The sequence below is a fragment of the Triticum aestivum genome, chromosome 2A, assembly GCF_018294505.1.
Source record: "Triticum aestivum cultivar Chinese Spring chromosome 2A, IWGSC CS RefSeq v2.1, whole genome shotgun sequence".
NCBI lineage: Eukaryota > Viridiplantae > Streptophyta > Magnoliopsida > Poales > Poaceae > Triticum > Triticum aestivum.
In genome coordinates this window covers 746,971,687-746,993,437 of record NC_057797.1, presented here as the reverse complement: position 1 = coordinate 746,993,437, position 21,751 = coordinate 746,971,687, and positions in this window count along the sequence as shown.

Here is a 21,751-nt window from a genome sequence, read left to right as displayed (position 1 = left end):
GAGAAAGTGGAGGGGGGTAGCAGATAGGGTTTGGTCGGGGCGGGGGTTAATGGGGGGAGTGGGTGGCCAGTTGGGCCGGCCAGGCGGCCTGGTGGCCTGCGGGGCCGAAGCCCAGTGAGGGAGGGGGTTCCTTTTTATTATATTTTTTTGCTTCTCTCTTTCTTTTTAGTTATTTTTCTTTCTGTTTTATTAAACTTTAGTTTTTATACAATAGAAAAGTTGTATAAAAAATAGTATTAATAAATATGCCACTGCCATGATTAATTTACGATTAATTTGGCACCTAAAACAATTTAGTTTGAAATTGTTTATTATTTTAGAAGCATTTAAATAATTGTTCTTGCTAAGTTTTATTCATTTTAGAGTATTTAAACATTTTATAAAAGTGGGGTTTCTCCACCATAATTACCTATGCAATATTTGGTTCACTCCGAACACTCTAGTTTTAATATTTGAAAACTTTTATTGTTTGCTTGATTTTGAATTTGAATTTGAATCGGTTTCGAACTAACGCGAGATTAGCAACAGTAATCGAAGTGACGTGGCATCGTTAGTAGAGAATTACTGTAGCTTAATTATTCGGGCGTCACAATTCTCCTCTACTACAAGAAATCTCATCCCGAGATTTAAGAGGTAGTGAAAGGGGGAATGGTTTGGTAACGAATATAGCGGGTCTTCTCAGCCTGGCTTGCTCTTCGCGAAGAGGCCGGTCCAATACATTGATGTCTTCATTTCTCTGCTTCAGGTCATCATGATGAAGTCGGCGTCCTCTCTTCAGGAACTCCATAGTATGTACGAAATAATAAAGGATGGGCATTCTGGGAGAACAGACCTCTGCAAGGTCGACTATCTGGTCGATAACATCGGGGAAGGTGGCAGAAAGTAACTCTTGAATTGAAACTTAAGAAGATGTCGAGAGCAAAGTAAGAAGGTGCAAAATAGAAGTTTCAAGTGCATAAGCAATCGTTCGTTGCCTGATTACGAAATGTGAAAGTGGTTCAGAGCAATGGGAAAGTATTGCATCTGATTCCAAAATAGATCACTAGGAAGGTGGCTCGTGATTTACATACTAGGCCAAGCGTGAGGAATAACTTTAGAAACAGGGTTGTACAGGAGAGTCAGGTTTCGATCCTGTGGAACTGTGGGTTATGGGCCCACCATGTGTGTTAAAAGTAGGAAGGACGGTGACGTCTTGCACGATCATGTAAGCAAGGCATGTCAGGGGATAGCATGTTAGTTGTCGGCAACAACATCGGTACCAAGGGCGAGGGACGAAGAGAACCAGTTTCCTGCTCGTTGAACGAGGCAGACCAATAGGCAAAGTTCTCGTCCATCGGGGGTTTACCGAAATGTCATCAACAATAGTAACACGGCCTTACTGACAAGGTTGTACACCAGGGTGTTTACATAAGCAATGAACATTACTGCTTAGATCATATAAACCATGAGAACGGTTAAACAAGACAATGGAGAGGAAAAGTGATTACCAGATTTAAACTGAACAATGGAAAGGAAAATGTGTATACACACATATTTCGGGGGTATATCCTTCCCAAGGACAAGCGGAGCATGATATCCAGGACATGATAGAAAGTAGAAAACCATTTAGGTAAGGGGGAGGAATCTCATGATAGTACCCATACAATGATGTTTGGATAATTGATAAGGAAATTTAGCATTGTGCTTCAAATGTTTTTATTGAAAATCGGAGTACCACAGACATGCTTCGATATAGCAGCGACATTGTCTTCAAGCAAAGATCGGACTTTGGATATGCAAAGGATCCATTAGGAACAACTTATAGAATAAGTCTTACAATTTCCTTAGGGAAGAATGTATAACCTTGCTAAAAAGGAAATGGTATCAACAGGTCCTCCGGCCAGGTGTGCTAGGCACGATATCACCTTACCTGGTCATATAAAGACCATTGTTATTACTCTTGGAAAAATGTTCCCATCATCATATCTGATTGAGGTTCAGATCTAATTGGTGTCGGGATACCTCAGACTCAGGATGCCTGAGAAGAAGAGGTGCAACACAATTTGACGAGATGACAATGTAAGATTCTCGGGAAATGAACTATGGAAACAAGTTCCAAGACAAGAGTTCATCATTAAACCAAGGAGAGGTGAGGAGGTGACTGATTGACTCAGCGACAATCCATTGACATTTCCAAAAAGGATGGATTTCCACAACTAGGTGAACAAGGAGATAACATTAGCCAGATCAAATGACTTAATGATGTATGCTGGAGGAAAACATACACAATTAAACATGGGTTGAAAGGTGCACTCGAAATGTGGGTTGGGTTGCACGCCCAACGTCGGAATGGCGATTGAGCAACAAACACACTAAATTGGAATTATTGTCCAATAACTCTGAAGAAATAGGGTTGCTAGAGATATTAAATTTGCACAACAGAGTTCACTCAACACCGGGACCAAGAAAAGAATGGCGATGGTGAGAAGTATCACTATACCAAGAATTTTTAAGAGGTGGTGAAATTCTCACAACATTGATGACATAAGAGATGTTAATGTTACGAGTAAAGAAGAACACTTGCTGGATGGTAGGGAACTCAAGGTATAACACCAAACACGAACAAGCTGTGTTAGTGGGAAGGCAATAAAGTGGTCGGTGATAACAAAATTCATCGAGGGCAAGGATGGTATTTCTCATCATGAATTCAATTGATATCCTAGAAGAGCTTAAAATGCTAATGATATCACAACACATTTGTCGAGAGATTTCATGAAGATGTAATCAATCAACGACGACGTCAAGTCAAAGGAATGATGAAGCGAAAGGTTTTTGGAACCATGGGTACGACATCAACTCGGAATCCAGCTTGTTGTTTGAGGTGAACGATAAGACGAGGCAGATTGACGTGAGCTTAGCTCATCGTCGAAAGCTGTGCTCTGGGAATAAGGACCAGTTGGCGCATTTTAAAATTTAGCACAAGATGATAGCCGATCAGGCTATTGACATGATCGAGTTCAAACTCGTAAGAAATGAAGGTTACCAAGAGTTGTTTAATGGCGGTGCGATCTCGATTCAGTTATCGGTGTCTTTGGGTGTCTAATAACTCAGAGCCCGTAAAAAAATGGAATCAGTGAGAATGTAGTACTTGATGAAGAACTCATAAGAAGTTATGCAGTTCCGTGATAATCTCGAGATACCAGGGGGTAATACTCGACGACAGATCAAAGTAGAGGTTGGACCGGGGTATTGCTCTACAGAAGACAAGTGCTTAAACTTGCAGGAGAAATGGTATTTAAAGGAGAACATGGTCAGAACCACGATTGCAAAGGCCAGATCCCAAATATAAAATGAACTTATACCAAAGGAATAATTAATTTAAGAGAATCTTTAATGATAAGATCTACATCATGCCCATGGGCATGAACACAAGGTTCAAGGTCGACTCCCACTTCTCCAATGCATAATCTTTCATTCACTTCTCACTTTCGAAGAAGTTGTAGTGTTGAAATTTTATCTGGCAAAATACCAGAAGAATATTGAAAGTGCTAGTGATCGACTAGAGGGGGGTGAATAGGCGATTTTTATGAAAGTCTTCAAAACATGGAAGTTTCGAAGACAAACGATAGAAATAAACCTATTACCTTGCAGCGGAAGGTAGACTACACTAGGCAAACCATAGTCAAGTATTCAATGAAGTGAAAGCGCAATGACTAATAGCAGCTAGGCAGTAAGGATCAGGTAGGAAGATATTGTGAAGCCAATCAGAACAAGTAATCACTCAATGAAGCCAAATGGTGATGCAATCGTACAATGACTTCACAAGGACCAACAGTAAGTAAAGGGAAGGGAAGGATGAAACCAGTGACTCGTTGAAGACAATGATTTGTTGGACCAGTTCCAGTTGCTGTGACAACTGTATGTCTGGTTAGGGAGGCTGAGATTCAACTCAGAAGACCTCGTCTTCACCTTATTCCCCTTGAGCTAAGGACACCCAGTCCTCACCCAATCACTTTGGTAAGTCTTCAAGGTAGACTTCCAAACCTTCACAGACTTTGTTCACCGGCGATCCACAATGACTCTTGGATGCTCAGAACACGACGCCTAACCGACTGGAGGATTCACAGTCCTCAAGTGTAATAAGTCTTCAGATCACATAGAGAGGAAGACTTAAGTGATGCCTAACACTCTTTGGCTTTGGGTGGTTAGGGCTTTATCCTCGCAAGGAATTCTCTCTCAAAGGCTTCGAGGTGGGTTGCTCTCAAACGACAAAAGCCGTACTCTAACTCTGAGCAGCCAACCGTTTATGGTTGTAGGGGGTGGGCTATTTATAGCCAGTAGGCAACCCGACCTAATTTGTCCGAAATGACCCTCGGTCACTAAGGAACTGACACGTGTTCCAACGGTCAGATTTCAAACACACATGGCAACTTTACTTGGGCTACAAGCAAAGCTGACTTATCCAACTCTGGACAAGATTTGCTCTCATAGTCTTCACTCGAAGACATAGAATTTTGGTTAAGCATCACTTCAATCATTCTGACTGGTTCTCTTGGACCCCACTTAACAGTGCGGTGGTTCCTATGACTCAACAAAGAAGAAAAAGAACGATGAAAGAACTAAGTCTTCGCGCTCCATAGTCTTCATGCGATGTCTTCTCTTGTCATAGTCTTCAATGTGAATGTCTTCACATACCACCTTTGTCTTCAATGTCTTCATACATTTTTAGGGGTCATCTCTCGTAGGAAAACCAAATCAATGAGGGACTTCTACCTGTGTTATCCTGCAATTCTCACAAACACATTAGTCCCTCAACTAGGATTGTCATCAATACTCCAAAACCAACTAGGGGTGGCACTAGATGCACTTACAATCTCCCCCTTTTTGGTGATTGATGACAAACTAGTTGAAGTTTTCAACGGGGAATATAATCTGTGAAATTGTAAAGGATAGGGAATTGTCTTCATAAGTTGCAAGGGCTCCCCTGAAGATGTGCATATAAGTAATTTGCTTTTGCAATGCAAATGCACATGGTAGGTTGTACTTGTGGAGATCCTCTTCAACTTATGATGACAATTCATCATGCATGAAAAGTATGTGAAGATAATGACATGCATAATGAAAAATGGACGTCTGCAAAATGATCTAAGTGCGGAATTTATCGTCGCACATGCGGAATTTATCATCGCATCACATAATAGCAAATAAGTAGCAGACGACCATCGAGTTTAAGTGTTACAACACAAAGAACCAAATGTATCAAAACGAGAGTTGTAAACACTAGGAAAAATATAAAGCAACCGCCCATATGGACCCGCTTGAAGACTATCAAACTCGTATGCTTCTCCCCCTTTTGTTAGTAAGGACCAAAAAGGTTTGAAGACATAGAGCGTCTACTCGTTCCCATGAGGAGTAGGTGAAGCAGCAAGGTCGTTGGTGTTGTTAGGCGGTGCAAACGAACTCGGGGAAGTGTCGATGCGTGCAGAAGGAGAGGGCGGTGAAGTAGCATCGTCTTCGTCATCGATCACTCTGGCATTCACAGTTGCCGCGGAGGAAGAGAACTTACAGTCTTCAACAGATGGAGTTCGTCGCAGCACAGTCCTTCTTGGAGGTGTTGAGTCAAAGTTGAAGCGTTCAGAGAAGCCATCCTCATGAAGATCATTCTCAGAGCACATAAGCGTCAGGCCTTTCCATGTACGCCGACATGTTTCATGGTCAACAAAGGCATTCTTGGTGGCAAGATTGCGAATCCTGTTTACGTCCACCAAGAGGCTTTGCATTTGGCGCTTCAGCCAGTCATGATGCCTATCCTGTTTCTGATGAAGGGCAGCCAGAAGCTCTCGGTCATTGAGAACACGGGATCGCTTCTTGGGCCGTTGGGCAATGGTGCTGTCAGTGGCTTCAGTGAGGGCACGATGAGGTGCACGTGTAGTGCCAGCCAGAGGATAAACATGAGAGACTGCTTGAACTCCTTTAATTTTTTGAGAGAAGCTTTGATTCTCGGCATTCTAAAGACTAAGAGGCTCCTTGGCAGGCTCTGGATAGATGGCTTCAACTGACATATCAACGTCAGGTAGAAAGGTCCGATGATTGCGAGCAGAGGGCTGATAGGTGACAGCTCAGTGTAGTTTGATCAGCCGCATAATCCTTGGAGCGTAAAACTCCAAGCCAAAGAGATCAGATCCTGATGCAGCAAGTTGGCGAATAAAGAAGTCTTGTGCATTGAAGCTTTTGCCATGAAGAATATGAAAGACCAATGTCTTCATTGCGCCTTCTAGCTTGGCATGTGGAGAATGTCCTTTGATGGGCCAGAGAATTCGCCTTATGATGTGATAGATAGTACATGACAGATACTCAAGGTCTTCAACATAGAACTCCTTAGGATATTCAGCATCTGGAGGCAAAAGCTTCATCATGCTAAGCATCTGACTCATATTGGGCTCAGGCTTGTGGAAGATGCTTTCCATAGCAGTGCTCTGAAGCTGACAACCAGGTTCATACATATCTCCTGGAGTGGGCAGGCCAGTACGCTCAATGATATCAAAGGCTTTGGATTCATGATGAACATTGCCTGTCATCCACTCAAGGACCCAAGTCTTCGGATCCCTGTTGTAGCCACGGATATGAAGAGTGGCATAGAATTGGAGCAGCAATTCTTCGTTCCAGTGCTCTTTGTCGGTGACGAATGGCAACAATCCAGACTCTTTGAAGCAATCCAAAGCTTCTTCCAAGCAAGGCAGACTAGTTATGGCTTCAGTGTCAAGACGCATATATGGGCAAATGCGACCTTGATTGTACAGAATGCATGAGTAATAACTGCGCTACTGATAGCTCCAGAACCGATCAGAAGATATTCTTGCCCTTGAGTAGGGTTCTTGGCGCTATTGAAGAAGGTGTTGTGTGCCTTGAAGCCATTGATATTGAACGATCCGGGTGTAGATGCAGTGTCTGGAAACCTGGGAAACCTTGGTATTGGCTTCTGAACCTGAGGCCTGTGCTCAACGTGATAGTCAAACTGAGGACCAGCAGCAGGCGGAGGAGTCAAAAAGGCCAATTGACAATGACAAGTTGGCCATAGTTGAATGCTTGCTCGATAGTGTGTGGCCTTGGTGGCGGAACAGGAGCAGTGGCATCAACAGAGGCGTCAGGCTGCGCATCTGTTGCAGTTGCATCATTGGCTTAATTGGCCTCTCGCACATTGGTTGGTGTAGGCTCCACATTTGCTTCAGCCATGACTACGTCATTGGCTTCATTTGTGTTGGTGGTGGCAGCCTCAAGATTCTCAACCTCCACTTGATGAGCTGGAGGGTCGGGCATAGACACGTTCACTTCAGGAACAGCTTCTTCAGAGTTTGGGGGTGTAGGGACACAATCTTCTTCTTGTTTGTCATTGCTGATGCAACCGGATTGTCCTCAGCACCTTTGGCTTCAGACTCAGAGACAGTCACAGTAGGAGTGGCATCTGGAAACACTTGACGTGCAACAGATTGGTGGTGCACTTCTCCTTCTGGAACGCTCGGAAGAGGGACTTGAGACCTTGGTCCTTTGCGAAGCCTGCGTAGCGCTGGCGACGCCTGTGGAGATGGAGTTGGCTGGGCATCAAAGTCATCCTCTTCTTGCACTGATGGGGTTGCTTGGGGAGAGCTTGGAGTGTCTTGTCTCTATGGGTGATCAGCCCACGATGCATCCTGAGTAGTTGGCGGCAGAGGTCGACCAATGCTGATGAGTTCGATGTGCGTAAGCACAGGCGATGATACCAGTTGGTGCTCGATCTGAGGAAGGAATTCATCATCTTCAACATTGTCATGGTGACCAATGTCTTCAGCAGCGGTGGGGTCAACTGCTGGAATGTCTTCAACATCAGGAGCCTCTGTGGAAGCAGGCTCATAACAATTAGTTGGCGCTTGTGGCGTTCAGATGCAGGGCAAACCATTGAGATAGGTTCAACAACTAAGGGCTCTGTGGGAGCAGCCCGATCCTTCTTGTTTTTGCGCTTCTTCTTAGAGGGAGCGACATCAGAAGCTTCAGGATTTTTTCCTTTTTCTGGCTTCAGCCTCGGCAGTCCTCGTCTTCTTCAGTTCTGAAGCGGTTGACCCGACCTTTGGCTTCGAGCCAGTCATGCTGCTTGGGAAGACTATGCGAGGTTCTTCCTGCCTTGAAGGTGCAGATTGGTCAGTAGAGGGCTTCTTCTTCTTTGCAGCCATTCTTGGGTCGATGCCAGGACGACCAAGAGCCTTGCGCTTCTCAGCCTCATTGTAGGCTTGCACACACTTGTCAGCCAAGCTCTTCATGCGTTCACGAGGACCTTGAGCTTCTTCACGCTTTTTGAGAAAGGCTTCCTTGAGCTCGTGCATCATAATCTTGAAGTTTTTCACATCTTGCACGCTGAGCTTGGCCATGTGCTTCTTGAACTGAGCTTTCTCATAGTCGATCTTTTGCTTCAGTTCAACGATGCGCGGAGCTAGAGATAGCTCAGAAGCAATGGTGCCATGGAAGGCGACACTGAGGCCAAGTGGAAGTTGCAGATCTTCAAAGCTGAGGTTGGGCGTGTCAAACCACTCATCAATGAAGTTATGGAGGATTGCCACATCAAAGAGAGGCAAATCATTGAAGATCTCTGCTTCTTCCTTGCTCTTGATCAGTTGCTCAAGAGCATCATCTGCAAGCTCTTCATCGCTGGACAGACCAATGGCGTCATTGCGCAGAATAGCAGCAGCAGTCAGTGCCTGATCAGTTTTATTTCTCATCTCAATATTCTTGGAGATGCATGAGAGATCTTCAGACTGCACACTGTCTTCAGGAGGTGCAGTAGCCAGTGGCTTCGCCCGTAAGATTTTTGGTGCTGAGGCAGACTTTGAAGCTTTATCCTTCTTCTGCTTCTGTGGCTTCGGTGGTGCAGGTGCTTCGTCATATTCAGCATCATCTGCAGGTTGAGCCACGACTGCCCCTTGAACCATAATATGAGTGATGAGACCTTCTAGGTTGTAGAAGGGCCCAACCAGATTGGGTTCAGCTTCTCGTGTGCCATTAGCACGTGGCGCAGAGGGGCCTGGGTTGAAGTCTAATCCCAATGACTTCTTGTTTTCCTTGGCAGAGTTCTGTGCAAACTGATAGTTGCGCTTGAAGAGATTGTCTTCGCAACACCATAATAGAGAGGATGGGTCGGCATTAGCAGGCTGAGGTCCACGAAGCATGCATGTGTAAAAGCCTTGAGCAATAGCTTCGGACTGTGCTTTGGGCTGAAGACCTTTGTATGTGATATCTCCCCATGGTCCCTTGATGGCACTCTTCTCAGCATATTCGTCGGTGACGAATCTGTACTTGAACCATTCCTCTGCCCAATGTCTTCGAATCCATTGGATCCGGTTCTTGCGTTCTCCATAGGTTTCTTCTGGATCTGACTTGTATTGCTCATATAGATCTAGTGGCAGGTCCTTAGCAGTGTTTCCATGGCGCTGTCTGCCTCCCTTCCTTGTAGATTTCTCTGTAGCCATGAACTTCAAACTGAATGGCTTCAACACGTTCAAAGGTTTCAAAGGCTTGCGCCTGTGGGTCAAACAGGAACTGGCTTCGGGAGAATTTATATGATGTTGTAAGAATTCTCCAAATGAATGTAGACTATGAGAACCAAGGGATTCTCCCACGGACATGTACCTGTGACAGCATTAAGGTGCGAGGGAAGGGGAAGAGGTCATATGCATTCTCAGAAGATTTTGAAGATAAATCAGTTTAGAAGACATTGACCTCATCATGCGAAGACATTCACTCATAGATAAAGAGTTGGTTCCAGATTTGTACGAATCCACGGATCAGTACAAGTGAGGAATCTAACTACTTTGTGAAGCATAAGTGAACATACTAGGCATATTATGAGATGCAGTATGAAATAGATCCATCTTGTGTGAATAGAAACTTCTTGTGACAGAAAGTGATGAATCTATAGGATCAAAGGGGCCGTAAAAAGAAAGTTTTATTTACCACACGAAGAACTGCTGGACGGAGTGGAAGAGGAGGCCGAGCAGTTCGATCGTCTGTTCCCTAACTTGGCGACGGAGGACACCTACGGCGACGGCGGAGAAGACGATGTCTGCGGCCGGCGTGAAGACGTCGTCGGAGAGGTCGCGGCAGCTAAGCGCTTCGTCGTCGCTGTCGTCGAGGGCTAGCAGTGGCGCTAGGGTTTGTGCAAGAGTGGAAGAAAGGATAATGACTGTGGTGAGGCATGTATTTATAGGGACAGGGACGGCACAATGTTATTACACAGGTGCCCCTGGCGATTCACATCTGAAAGACACGTGGCCATCATGCAACATATCGGAGGTTGTTCCACGTTCCCATGCACGCCTGGATTGTCGGGTGGTCGTTCCTACTTCTCCGGGTTTCAGGTGAAGAAATTAGCATTGAAAACGGACTTAATGTTTGTCTCTGTATCTTCTGCTGACAAGGACGCAGAGAAGACATTCGACATTTTCAAGAGAATGCATATGATTTGGACAGATAGAGTTTGAGATAGAAAGCATAGAGAGGTTAGGGTCCGATCACATTCACTTAGTTCAAAAGATTCAACAAGAAGACATAGCTATAAGTGAATGCTGTAGAGGACAGAACACTAGTATATATATATATATATATATGAGAAAGACAATCAAATCAACATAGTGATGATAATCATGAAGACAAGTTGAAAATGAAGACAAACAAAATGTGAAGACATAGCAAATGTAACGCCTTAGGTAAAACACTTCAAACAGAAGAATTTGGTGGTGGCGTTACCCACCGTATAGGAAGTATTAGACCCAGACACGACGCACAATTATCGTGGCGCTCCAAAGTCAAATTCCACATTAATGTATTCACACTTAGAATGTAAGTCTTCATTGATTGAAGATATACTTTACTTCGTGTGTTGCACATCTAAGTCATCAATATGCGTAAGTGTTAGGATGTGTGCCTGATCATAGGACATTTGAGGATTCCAAGATATTTAGCTCACATCGTAACTTGCAAAATCTCTTTTCATCCAAGGGCTTGGTGAAGATATCTGCCAATTGCTCTTCAGTGTTGACGTGTATGATATCAATATCTTCCTTCACAACATGATCTCTGAGAAAGTGATGACGAATTTCAATGTGCTTTGTCTTCGAGTGCTGAACTGGGTTGTTGGCGATCTTGATGGCGCTTTCGTTGTCACAGTAGAGTGGCACTTGCTTCAGATGAATGCCATAGTCTTTGAGTGTTTGCTTCATCCACAAAAGCTGAGCGCAGCAAGATCCAGCAGCAATGTATTCATATTCAGCAGTGGAGAGAGATACACAGTTCTGCTTCTTTGAAGACCAACATACAAGTGATCGACCCAGAAAATGACATGTGCCTGATGTAGACTTGCGATCCACCTTGTCACCAGCATAATCAGCATCCGAGAATCCAACCAGATCAAACTCTGAGCCCTTTGGATACCATAATCCTAGTGTTGGGGTGTAAGCCAAATATCGAAGAATTCGCTTCACAGCTAAGTGATGCGATTCCTTTGGTGCCGCTTGGAATCGAGCACACATGCAAACACTAAGCATAATATCTGGCCTAGATGCACATAGATAAAGTAAAGAACCAATCATGGAGCGGCATACCTTTTGATCGAACTCTTTACCATTATCATCGGGACCCAGATGATGTTAGGCTGGCATTGGCGTGTGAAGCCTTTGCAGTCTTGCATCCCAAATTTCCTCCGACAATCTTTGAGGTACTTCTCTTGAGATATGAAGATGCCGTTGCATTGCTGACATATTTGAAGACCAAGGAAGAACTTCAGCTCACCCATCATGGACATCTGATATTGCTCTTGCATCATATATCCAAACTCTTCACTGTATTTCTGATTGGTGCAGCCGAAGATAATGTCATCCACATATATTTGGCACACAAACAGTTCACCATCATATGTCTTCGTGAAGAGAGTGGGGTCGAGGGAACCAGGTTTGAAGCCTTTGCTCTTCAGGAAGTCTTTGAGTGTGTCATACCAAGCCCGAGGGGCTTGTTTGAGGCCATACAGTGCCTTGTTGAGCTTGTACACCATGTCAGGATGTTTTGGATCTTCAAAGCCAGACGGTTGTGCAACATACACTTCTTCTTCAATCTTGCCATTGAGAAAAGCGCTCTTCACATCCATTTGATATAGAAGAATGTTATGATGATTTGCATAGGCCAGCAGTATGCGTATGGCTTCAAGTATAGCCACAGGAGCAAATGTTTCATCGAAGTCAATCCCTTCAACTTGAGTGTATCCTTGAGCAACGAGATGAGCTTTGTTTCTGACAACTTGACCATGCTCATCTTGCTTGTTGCGATATATCCATTTGGTGCCTATTATATTGTGCTTGCGAGGATCAGGACGCTTCACCAGTTCCCATACATTATTCAGCTCAAACTGTTGAAGCTCTTCTTGCATAAATCCATTCAGGTTCCATGAAGGCTTCTTCAACTTTCTTGGGTTCAGATATTGAGACGAATGCGAAGTGCCCACAGAAATTTTCTAGCTGTGTTTCCCTTGAACGAGTGAGTGGACCTGGTGCATTGATGCTATCAATTATTCTCTCAATTTGTACTTCATCTGCAACACGAGGATGTACAAGACGAAGATTTTGCTCTTGCTGATCATTGTCATTGTTAGAAGGAATGTCTTCAGGCTGAGCATTGTCTTCAGGTTGATCAGGTGCGGAGATGATAAGTTCCTCTTCAGGCTGAGCTTCAGAAGGTATGATTTCTCCAGTTCCCATAAGTTTGATTGATTCACTGGATGGAACTTCATCTAGCACATTGGGCAGGTACTCTCTTTGTGAGCCGCTAGTCTCATCGAACCGCACATCCACTGTTTCAACCACTTTATAGTGAAAAAGGTTGAAGACTCTGTAGGAGTGCGAGTCCTTTCCATATCCAATCATAAAGCCTTCGTGTGCTTTTGGTGCAAATTTTGAAGTGTGATGTGGATCCTTGATCCAGCACCTGGCACCAAATACTCTGAAGTAACTGACATTTGGCTTCTTGCCAGTAAGGAGCTCATAGGATGTCTTGTTCAGAAGCTTGTGAAGATAAACACGGTTGATGATATGGCATGCAGTATCAATGGCTTCAGGCCAGAATTTTCTTGGAGTCTTGTATTCATCAAGCATCGTCCGAGCCATCTCAATAAGTGTTCTGTTCTTGCGTTCAACAACGCCATTCTTTTGTGGCGTGTACGGAGCTGAGAATTCATGTGTGATGCCCAAAGTATCAAGATATGTATCCAGGCCAGTGTTCTTGAGTTCAGTGCCATTGTCACTTCTGATGTGCTTTATCTTGACGCCATAGTTGTTCATTGCTCGATTAGCAAAGCGTCTGAAGACATCCTGCACTTCAGTCTTGTAGAGGATTATATGCACCCAAGTATATCTTGAATAATCATCAACAATGACAAAGCCATAGAGACAAGTAGTAGTAGTAAGAGTTGAGTAATGAGTGGGACCAAAAAGGTCCATGTGGAGCAGTTCGAAGGGTTGAGTCGTTGTCATGATTGTCTTCGAGGGATGCTTGGCCCTCGTCATCTTTCCTGCTTCACATGCACCGCATAAGTGATCCTTCTTGAACTTGACGCCCTTGATGCCTATGACATGCTTCTTCCTTGCAAGGGTGTGGAGGTTCCTCATGCCAGCATGCCCTAGCCTCTGATGCCAGAGCCAACATTCAGAAGCTTTTGCTAGAAGACATACTGCAAGTTGTGGACCTGCTGAGAAATCTACCACGTACAAATCATCTTTCCGATACCCTTCAAACACTAGAGACTTGTCAGATTCCATTAGAACAAGGCAACGATATTTTCCAAACATCACAATCATGTTTAAATCGCAAAGCATTGAGACAGACATTAAGTTGGAACCAAGGGATTCAACAAGCATGACTTTATCCATGTGTTGATCCTTTGAGATTGCAACTCTACCTAGACCCAATACCTTGCTTTTACCAGTGTCAGCAAATGTGATGTGACTTTTATCAGATGGACGTAAGGTTGAGTCCATGAGAAGGCTTCGCTTGCCAGTCATGTGATTGGTACACCCACTATCAATAATCCATTCTGAAGCAGATGGTGTCGTACCCTACAGTGCAGTTAGGGGGATATGCTTCACGAAGAGAATTGTGAAGCAAAAACATTTGACGAGCCAGTGGATTATGAAAGCTTAGATCGAGATTAGGACTGATAGGGCAAGTAGCAAGCGAATTAGGAACAAAGTACATAATAAGACCATTTGGGCATTTGATCTTGCGCCCTACAAGATGTTTAAGGTCCCCAGCAATAGTGTCAGACGATTTTGGTTTTCGGCTGGAGACCTTTCCCTGGAAAAGAGAGTTAAGCTTTCTTAGCCACCCACATCTTCAAGGGTGGCTTCGAAGCAATGAGTCTAAGTGCAACATCTGAGAACTTTGGCTTTGGAGCCCTCGCAAAAAGTCTTGCAGGTGGACAATAGTACTCATAAGAATAAGCAGAATAGTTCTTGGTCTTATGAACATGGCGGTTTGATGAACCGCGCTCATATTCTTCTTCAATGCATTTAAGACATGGTGGTTCAAATCCTTCCCGAGCTGAACTGATCTGTTCGGCGCGAAGTGACTCGTTTTCCTTTTGAAGATCTTCATGAGCCGCTCTCAATTTCTCAAGATCTTGCTTCCTTTGAAGATAATCATAGGAAAGCTTTTCATGAGTTGTTGAGAGCGTTTCATGATGACTTTCAAGTTCCTCATACTTAACGTGAAGATTTTTTATGTCTTCAATTAAGGACTGAGATCGAGTCATTTCAGCGTCTAACAGATCATCGCTTTTGTCTAACAGTTTTTGAATATGTTCCATAGCTTTCTGTTTTTCATTTGCAATTTTAGCAAGTGTTTTGTAGCTGGGTTTGGAACCACAATCAGAGTCATCGTCACTAGATGTTTGATAGTGAGTAGTGCGTGTGTTTACCTTGGCACCGCGTGCCATGAAGCAGTAGGAAGGAGCGTAGTAGTCCTTGTCATTTGCATCGGTGTCGGTGATGAAGTCATTGTCTTCAGTGTTGAAGATGGACTTGGCAACGTATGCTGTAGCCAGACTGGCAATGCCAGAATCGGAGTCCTCCTCAGACTCCACCTCTGCCTCCTCAGAAGCGGACTCCTCCTTTGAATCCATTTCCTTGCCAACAAACGCACGTGCCTTGCCAGATGAGCTCTTCTTGTGTGATGAAGACTTTGAGGAAGACTTGGAAGAATACTTTGAGTATTTCTTCTTCTTCTTGTCGTCAGAGTCATACTCCTTGCTCTTCTTCTTCTTCTTCTTCTTCTTCTTCTTCTTGTTCTCATTGTCCCACTGCGGACACTCAGAGATGTAGTGGCTAGGTTTCTTGCACTTGTGGCATGTTCTCTTCTTGTAGTCATGAGCAGAAGCTTCATCATTCCTTGAGCTTGATCGTGAAGACTTTTCTAAAGCCTTTCTTCTTGGTAAATTTTTGGAACTTATTCACAAGCATAGCAAGCTCCTTTCCAATGTCTTCAGGATCATCAGAACTACTGTCAGATTCTTCTTCAGATGAGGAGACAGCTTTTGCCTTCAAGGCCCGAGTTCACCCATAGTTGGGACCGTAGATGTCTCTTTTCTCAGAAAGCTGAAACTCGTGTGTGCTGAGCCTCTCAAGTATGTCAGATGGATCGAGTGTCTTGAAGTCAGGACGTTCTTGAATCATCAGGGCTAGGGTGTCAAACGAGCTGTCAAGTGATCTCAGGAGTGTCTTGACGACTTCATGGTTGGTGATCTCAGTAGCGCCGAGGGCTTGAAGCTCATTTGTGATGTCAGTGAGTCGATCAAACGTGAGCTGGACATTCTCATTGTCATTTCTCTTGAAGCGGTTGAAGAGGTTGCGAAGGACACTGATTCTATGGTCTCTCTGGGTTGAGACGCCTTCGTTGACCTTGGAGAGCCAGTCCCAGACTAGCTTAGACGTTTCCAAAGCACTCACGCGGCCATACTGTCCTTTGGTCAGATGACCACAGATGATGTTCTTGGTAGTAGAGTCCACTTGAACGAACTTCTTGACATCAGCAGCGGTGACACCTTCTCCAGCCTTGGGAACACCATTCTTGACGACATACCATAGGTCGACATCAATGGCTTCAAGATGCATGCACATCTTATTCTTCTAGTAGGGATATTCAGTTCCATCGAAGACGGGGCAAGCAGCGGAGACCTTAATTATCCCTGCAGTCGACATAGCTAAAACTCCAGGTGGTTAAACCGAATCACACAGATCAAGGGAGTACCTTGCTCTGATACCAATTGAAAGTGCTAGTGATCGACTAGAGGGGGGGGGGTGAATAGGCGATTTTTATGAAAGTCTTCAAAACATGGACGTTTCGAAGACAAACGATAGAAATAAACCTATTACCATGCAGCGGAAGGTAGACTACACTAGGCAAACCATAGTCAAGTATTCAATGAAGTGAAAGCGCAATGACTAATAGCAGCTAGGCAGTAAGGATCAGGTAGGAAGATATTGTGAAGCCAATTAGAACAAGTAATCACTCAGCGAAGCAAAATGGTGATGCAATCGTACAATGACTTCACAAGGACCAACAGTAAGTAAAGGGAAGGGAAGGATGAAACTAGTGACTCGTTGAAGACAATGATTTGTTGGACTAGTTCCAGTTGCTGTGACAACTGTACGTCTGGTTAGGGAGGCTGAGATACAACTCAGAAGACCTCGTCTTCACCTTATTCCCCTTGAGCTAAGGACACCGAGTCCTCGCCCAATCACTCTGGCAAGTCTTCAAGGTAGACTTCCAAACCTTCACAGACTTCATTCACCGGCGATCCACAATGACTCTTGGATGCTCAGAACACGACGCCTAACCGGCTGGAGGATTCACAGTCCTCAAGTGTAATAAGTCTTCAGATCACACAGACAGTAAGACTTAAGTGATGCCTAACACTCTTTGGCTCTGGGTGGTTAGGGCTTTATCCTCGCAAGGAATTCTCTCTCAAAGGCTTCGAGGTGGGTTGCTCTCAAACGACAAAAGCCGTACTCTAACTCTGAGCAGCCAACCATTTATGGTTGTAGGGGGTGGGCTATTTATAGCCACTAGGCAACCGACCTGATTTGTCCGAAATGACCCTCGGTCACTAAGGAACTGACACGTGTTCCAACAGTCATATTTCAAACACACATGGCAACTTTACTTGGGCTACAAGCAAAGCTGACTTATCCAACTCTGGACAAGATTTGCTCTCATAGTCTTCACTCGAAGACATAGGATTTTGGTTAAGCATCACTTCAGTTATTCTGACTGGTTCTCTTGGACCCCACTTAACAGTGCGGTGGTTCCTATGACTCAACAAAGAAGAAAAAGAACGACGAAAGAACTAAGTGTTCGCGCTCCATAGTCTTCGTGCGATGTCTTCTCTTGTCATAGTCTTCAATGTGAATGTCTTCACATACCACCTTTGTCTTCAATGTCTTCATACATTTTTAGGGGTCATCTCTCATAGGAAAACTGAATCAATGAGGGACTTCTACCTGTGTTATCCTGCAATTCTCACAAACACATTAGTCCCTCAACTAGTTTTGTCGTAAATACTCCAAAACCAACTAGGGGTGGCACTAGATGCACTTACAAATATGACTCGTGAAAACTCTCGGGTTCGCACAGATTAAGGAAGGCATAGGTTCAACCCATCAGGACATCTTAGAAACATATACCGCAAGTTTTGAGAGTAATTATCGCCAGCTCGAAAGCAGAGCATGGTTGGCCAAATAGGGAATAGGATTTACCAATGGCATTATGTATCAGGGAAAGAACTCCTCAAGGGTTTTGTATACGAAGGAAACTGTCGAATGATAATTCAACAAAGGACACAATGGTCCATAATGAAGTTTATGTGAGCATCGGCTCACAATTAGAGGAGGAAACAATGCAAAGGCACTGGATTATAGAAACAATTGACTAATTCAAAGCTCAATTGCAAAGGATTTATGATTTCCAATTCAAGGGATCAGAAGAAAACACTCTGATTAAGGATGGAATAGTTGAATAGACTTAGGGGTACAACTGACAGCAATTTAATTGGTTGAGAACCAGCTCATGTTCAAACTGACACTGAGCCGGAAGGATGAATTCTAGGATTCGATTGAGGGATGCGAGCATCCTCAACATATTGAATCAATAGACTTAAAATGATAAAGACAATGGATGCCAATAATATTACGAGGCTTATGGGATTAACCATAATGCACGCAAGCAAGAATTTCAAGAGCAATAGGCTGCTCAGGATTTTTGGAAGATCGAATGGTATTTTGAAGTCTTTTGTGAAACACATGAACAACTCGGAATGAGCGGATACTCGATAAGTGCGAGGAATTACCCGTAGGGGTATTCATGCGGCAAAGATCTATAAGGCAATAGGCACAAAATATTCTCGGAACAAGACCAACTGGGAATAAAAGTAAGAACGACAAGTGTATGAATTTATCCATAGGGATATTTCGGTGGTAGGGAATTGCAAAAGCAACGGGCACAAAGTCTCAAAAGAGTATCGGAGAGTAACTTCGAAATCTTCTGGTGTAGCTGGCGATCATTTGGACTGAAGGGGCTCTCCAGGAGAAAGTGTTCTCGAGAACCTAAAGTTAGATTTTAAAAAATCATTTAACCCGAATAGAAGAGAGATCAGAATCCCAGAGTATAGACGAGGAATAAAAGATCCTAATACCACCCAATGGCGACGTGGGCCCATGGGCTGCACAACCATGTTAGTAAAAACTTTTTCAATGACTAGACTCAACTTCGGCCAAGGAGTGTGGAAGGGGGATTCCTACAGACAGTCGGCTCTGATACCAACTTGTGACACCCCCGATTCAATCGTACACTAATCATACACGCAAATGTGTACGATCAAGATCAGGGACTCACGGGAAGATATCACAACACAACTCTAAAAGTAAAAAAAAGTCATACAAGCATCATAATACAAGCCAGGGGCCTCGAGGGCTCGAATACAAGTGCTCGATCATAGATGAGTCAGCAAAAGCAACAGTATCTGAGTACAGACATAAGTTAAACAAGTTTGCCTTAAGAAGGCTAGCACAAACTGGGATACAGATCGAAAGAGGCGCAGGCCTCCTGCCTGGGATCCTCCTAAACTACTCCTGGTCGTCGTCAGCGGGCTGCACATAGTAGTAGGCACCTCCGGTGTAGTAGGAGTCGTCGTTGACGATGGCGTCTGGCTCCTGGGCTCCGACATCTGGTTGCGACAACCAGAAAGAAAGGATAGGGGGAAAAGGGGGGAAGAAAGCAACCGTGAGTACTCATCCAAAGTACTCGCAAGCAAGGAGCTACACTACATATGCATGGGTATATGTGTAAAGGGCCATATCAGTGGACTGAACTACAGAATGCCAGAATAAGAGGGGGATATCTAATCCTGTTGAAGACTATGCTTCTAGCAGCCTCCGTCCTGCAGCATGTAGAAGAGAGTAGACTGAAGTCCTCCAAGTAGCATCGCATAGCATAATCCTACCCGACGATCCCCTCCTCGTCACCCTGTTAGAGAGTGATCACCGGGTTATATCTGGCACTTGGAAGGGTGTGTTTTATTAAGTATCCGGTTCTAGTTGTCATAAGGTCAAGGTACAACTCCAAGTCGTCCTGTTACCGAAGATCACGGCTATTCGAATAGATAAACTTCCCTGCAGGTGTGCACCACATTACCCGACACGCTCGATCCCTTTGGCCGGGCACACTTTCCAGGGTCATGTCCGGCCTCGGGAGATCAACACGTCATAGCCCCACCTAGACTCAATAGAGAGGTCAGCACGCCGGTCTAAATTCTATGCGCGCAGGCGTCTAGGCCCATCACCCATTGCACACCTGCACGTTGCGTACGCGGCTGAAAGCAGACCTAGCCTAGCAGGCGTTCCAGTCCAATCTGGCGCGCGCCGCTCAGTCTCTGATGTCAAAAAGAGCTTCGGCTGATACCACGACGACGGTTGCCCATATCTTGTCCCACGTGGCGGTTGGTGCGTATAAGGTCAATGATCCAACTCAGATAAAATACCAAGATCTCGTTAAGCATGTTAAGTATCCGCGAACGCTGACCAGGGCCAGGCCCACCTCTCTCTTAGGTGGTCTCAACCTGCCCTATCGCCCCGCCACAAAGTAACAGTCGGGGGCCGTCGGGAACCCAGGCCCACCTCTACCGGGATGGAGCCACCTGTCCCTTCAGCCCCCATCTACGAACAGTATCACAAGTAATGTAACAGTATAAAGTATATAGCATATGCCCGTGATCACCTCTCGAAGTGATCACTGCCCAGTAGTATAGCATGGCAGACGGACAAGAGTGTAGGGCCACTGATGGAACACTAGCATCCTATACTAAGCAGTAGGATAGCAGGTAAGGGTAACAACTGTAGCAACAATGACATGCTATGCATCAGAATAGGATTAACCGAAAGCAGTAACATGCTACACTACTCTAATGCAAGCAGTATAGAGAAGGAATAGGCGATATCTGGTGATCAAGGGGGGGGGGGCTTACCTGGTTGCTCTGGCAAGAAGGACGGGTCATCAACACCGTAGTCGTACTGGGGGTCACCGGCAGTCTCGGGGTCTACCGGAAAGAAGTAACGGAGGGGGAACACAATATATAATAGAGAAATCAAAGCAACACAAAGCATAACATGGCAATACGCAGTGCTAGGGGTGACCTAACACAATAGTGGTGATACCTGTGAAGGGGGGAAACATCTGGGGAATTATCCCCGGTGTTCTGCATTTTCGGACAAATGAACCGGATGGGGAAATTTATGTGTTCGCTATGCTAGGGATGCGTGGCGGACGAACGGGCTGTGTAACCGGATTCGTCTTGTCGTTTTGAGCAACTTTCATGTACAAAGTTTTTCCATCCGAGCTATGGTTTATTTTATATTAATTTTCTAAAGTTTTAATTATTTTTAGAATTTATTTAATTATTTTAAAGCAACATTATCCAGAACAGTGCTTGCTGACGTCATGATGACGTAAGCATGACGCCAGTAGTCAACAGGGCGTTGACTGGGTCAACTGACGTGTGGGTCCCGCATGTCATTCACTGTTAGTTAATTATTCACAGTTAATTAGGTGAACTAGTTAATTAGGATAATCTAATTAGGATTAATTAATTTAATTAATTAATTAATATATTTATTTTTATTTTTATGTAGTTTCTAAAAATCCTTTTTTAATTAAACGTTTTGGGGCTGGGCCCCACGTGTCATTGGCACTGGGCCAAAGCGGGCTAACGACGCGGGTTAACGGGGAAGAGCCCGTTTGGGCGCCTGCCAAGGCCAGCCACGGGGCAGGGCTTGGCGAGCGGCGCCGGCGAGCCAGGGCCAAGGAGGCGCATCGGTGAGCGGGGAGAAGGCCAAGGGCGGTGCGGCGGTGGGAGCGCCGCAGCTAGAGGCACGGTCGGGTGGGCGAGCACGCGCAGCGGGATGCAGGGGGGCGGCGCCGTGGGCGTGGCCGTGGTGCGGGATGGAGGGCGCCGGCGAGCGGGTGGCCTAGCGTGTGGATGCGGCCGGTGGAAGCAGCAGAAGGGGGAGTGGGGAGCGCGCGGCCGTTGCGGGCTCTGCAGCGAGCGCGGTCCAGTGGCACGGGGCGTGGCGGGCGCAGTGGGACGGCGAGCGCATGGCGGCGTCCGACATGGGAGGAGGGAGTGCGAGGAGAGGAAGGTGCTCATGGCGGGGCCGTA